Here is a 3,925-nt window from a genome sequence, read left to right as displayed (position 1 = left end):
ATATATATTACTCGCTTTGTCCTGATTTATGTGATACAAATGAAATTTCAAAAGTCAATGAATTTTTTATAAGTTTTTTTTAAAATTAACTTATTATTTATTGTGATTTATAATATATTTACGTAAAACATACTCTAAATAAAAATAATTAGCAACTTAAAATATATAAAAATACTAAAAAATTGATCAACTTCAAAGTTCATATGTACCACATAAATTAAAACATAAACAGTAACATATATTGGGCCCCGTGCCAGTCCCATATCTAGTATATATATATATTTCTCTTATATAGAAGAGACAGTTTCAACTTTCAACATGTCTGGTTGTTTGTCATTTAATTGAAAAATCAGGGTATTTTCGTCATTTTGGCTTGCCAAAATGATACGCCTGGCTACAAATTCCTTGCATTGTATACGTGTCTTTCTCTCTGTAATTCTTCAAACACGTACTCTTTTTCCATTCTAATCTTCTACAATCTCTAGATCAATTGTAACCTTACTGCACCATCTCCAAATATCTTATTTTCCTTCATCTCCTCTTGTTCTTAACCATGGCACTTTGGAGAGAGTTTATAGCTACCTCCTATCTCAGGTAACCGTAAATTTTATGGATCTTTTTGTTGTTTTGATTATGATTTCCTAATTTTACTTCGGCTATTTCATCTATCGATTTTTTTTGTGTCCGACTTTTTTTGTTGGTTCCTTCAAATTTTCCGTTTCCACTCTTCTCTTTGTGCTTTACTGTTTTTATAATTTCTAAACTTCAGGGTCCATATATATTGTTATATGGCTTTTCTCTGTTCTTCACTCTTTTAAAGTGTATAATTTTCTATGAACTCCTCCTATTGCACTACCAAGCAATCAAAAATTAATAATTGCACTTGGATTTTCCCTCCTAGAGTTTATGAAAATTAGGGGTTTAAGAGTGAAATTGTTCAAAATTATAGAAGTGGACATGGATTATATAAGTCAGGGACTTGGATGTTCAATTGGAGTAACATGATCCGTGAGATCCATGTAGCCTACCCTAATTTGTTGGGATTGCTTTGATAGGCTCTCACTTTGACAATTTTCAAGGATTCCTTTTATTGGATCATTTGATATAACAAAATTTAATGTTTGAATTTATTAATTCTTTATTCTCCAGTTCTATATACATTTGCATGTTAACATGGTTATGTTATTCCATTTAATAGGATATCAATTTTCGCTGAATTCGAATTTTCCTCTTTTTCTCTTTGTTGACAATAGTAAGATCACAATGTGTTTGAAAAATAAGTGTTGTGTCTCCACTTCTTAATTTCTACGATCTTTTCCTACGTTCCAAGTATAACACAACTGTGACCCTGAATGAGCTTTACATAGGCCTCCTTATAGGTGAATTGACACTCAGAAAGTTGAAATGCATGTATCTTTATGTAAAAACCAAATATTAAGAGAATTTCATAACAATATGATAAAAACCTACACTTTTGTTTACCTTCTCAAATACTTACAAGGTTTCCGTAAGTGAACAAGCTTGAGGATGGGCTAAAATAAACATCATTTGATATAGTTGAACTCTATTTTGAAAATTTTCATAGCATGTGGCTTTTCCCTCTCGATTCGTATTCCCTTTATGTGGTATTCATGTGTGATTGTATGAGACATAAATAATATTCAATGATGAAGTTTTCACATGTTATATGATTATGCATATGAAATAGGCTTTGATGAAAGGAGAGAAATAAACTATAACATGCTTTTATATGGCAAGAGACACTTAAGTTTGCAGACACAATGGGAGTAATAGAGTGAAAGGTTTGGGTTTTCACATCTAAAGGCTATGGATCTTAGCCAATCTTCATAGTGGGTTTATTCAGCTATGGGATCACCTTATCGGAACTCTCATTGATCGATTTGATGAGCACGATGGCCCTGTTTGTGGTGTCCATTTTCACAAATCTCAGCCTCTATTTGTTTCTGGAGGTTTGTTCGTCTCCTCTTTTTTAATTTGGTATATGAATTTGTTATAACAGTGTAGATCTGATGATTCCATGAATTTACAAATTGCTTTTGTTTAGTTAAATGTGATTCAACTCTAGCGGCACATTTGTTTTAATTGAGGTATACTCTAAGTTGAGTAGGGGCTAAACCAAAGTAAAATGATAATTCTGTGAGTAAAATGTTGTTTTGCATCACAATGTGATGGAATCTGGAGCTATTGATGTATGTTGATAACTGTATGTGATCCGTGCAATTACTGTCCATTCTTCATTAAAATGTAGGAAAAAATGAATGAGAAGAGTGACATATGCACATCTGGCATTGCTCCTAAATGGACTAATAGATATTTAAAGATTATGCATTAGCTCCATGAAAGATATTATCTATAGAGAGGACACGCGTGATAGCAGCTAGGTTATTCTCTTTTTGATGTTGTGGTATTTAGGCACTGATGAATATAATGAAGAAAGTAGAGGGAATATGTAGTAAAATGTTCCACTGCTCCTGGCATATACTGTATTGACTGTTTAGGAGCTTTTAAATGGTGCACAAAAATCAGATTAGTGAATATCATAATTTCTCAGGTTGTTGTCGTTTTTGCAGGGCAACAACATCTGTAAGATTAATTCAAAAGGGTCTATTTCATTGCTATTGACACTTTTCTTTCTTTCATCTTCCTAATTCCTCTGGTAAGCTTCATGCCAGTCTGACTAAGGTAAGGGGGAAGACCTCATTTCGTCATTCATATCTATTCTTCTTAGCCCTGCTTTGGCGATTCAATCCGACATTTCATTTCACCCTTCATCATTTGATTCTTCTCATCTAAGAGCTGATCTTGCAAAAGGAGCACAGTGCGACAACAAGCGAAAATCAGCAAACAGATTGCCAGTCTCAGGTGAGTTCCTCAACCTTCTCTTCTTTTCTCCTTTTTTCCATCAGCTTCTTCTATCCTAATCTCCTTCAATGAAAGATCTATGAGAAGGTTGTCGTATGCGACAATTTTCGGTGCTCTTATTTCAAGTAACTAGGTGGCTAAAATGTCTTCCATTAGTGTTATGTGTGCACGAAGTAGAGATTTATAGTGTTCTTACTTAAAATAACTAAGTAGTCATTTATTCTATTCCCTTTTCCCAGGTGTTCTTCAAGATTCTCATCTACAACTTCAGTTGTATGAAAACAGAGACACTATCTCTTACCTATTTGCAAATCAGTTTTTTGGAATGTTACATATCCCTACTCCATATATACTGATCTCCACAGAGAAGTACCTTGCTAGAGTACCAACAACGAATTTCAGCCTTCTAATGGAGCTGTTACAATCTGTCCCTACAGACTCAGGCAGGAAGAACTCAATTTTCTGGTTGGTAAGCAAGAATGAGAGTTCTCTGTTAAAAGTTATATTAACTTACTAAAACAAACTAGCTGCTGGGATTTGAGCTGCCCTTGGGAAATGATCTGGAGGATCAATGTACCTCCTAAAGTTGCTTGCTTGGTTGGATAGCAGGTAAGAATGTCTATTTGATTCATGATAGACTCCAAAAGAGAGGTTAGTCTCTATATTTGGGTGGTGCTTTTGGGAGAGTTTCATTGAAGTTATTAGTCTTCCGCCCGCTTCTTCATTGCAAGCCAAATTTGCATATATAGTCACTGTTTCTGAACCTATTTGGAATTAGTTGGGTCATGCCAATGGAGGTTAAAAATATTCTCAGTTGCTCGCTTGGACAGAGTATCTGCAGGACTTTGAAGACATCTTGGAAAACTATCCCATGATGCATTTTATGTACTGTTTGGCTTGAAAGGAACAGAAGATGTTGCCAACATTTTTTTCCTCCATTGTCATTTTCTTTGGGTTAAAATTGGTGTTATTTTCTCCTTCAATTGTGTATACAAGCAAGTTTATGTTGGGCCCGTGCTAAGCACGGGCCTTTGCCCTTCTA

At 34.4% G+C, this 3,925-nt stretch overlaps 1 long non-coding RNA gene across 2 annotated transcripts; it reads left to right on the top strand.

Moving 5' to 3' along the window:
- The first annotated feature begins 430 nt into the window (after nucleotides 1-430).
- LOC102580003 (uncharacterized) lies at nucleotides 431-3,925 on the top strand. 2 transcript variants are annotated; one of them, XR_001474909.1, is made up of 4 exons: nucleotides 431-594; nucleotides 1,709-1,970; nucleotides 2,592-2,883; nucleotides 3,123-3,925. It is a non-coding gene; the product is annotated as an uncharacterized lncRNA (long non-coding RNA). The 2 variants fall into 2 exon arrangements; XR_368200.2 differs by having other exon boundaries at nucleotides 433-1,970.

The sequence above is a fragment of the Solanum tuberosum genome, unplaced genomic scaffold (assembly GCF_000226075.1).
Source record: "Solanum tuberosum cultivar DM 1-3 516 R44 unplaced genomic scaffold, SolTub_3.0 scf00270, whole genome shotgun sequence".
Taxonomy (NCBI): Eukaryota; Viridiplantae; Streptophyta; class Magnoliopsida; order Solanales; family Solanaceae; genus Solanum; species Solanum tuberosum.
The sequence above is the reverse complement of the archived record's forward strand: the minus strand, read 5'-3'. Positions and strand labels throughout refer to the sequence as shown.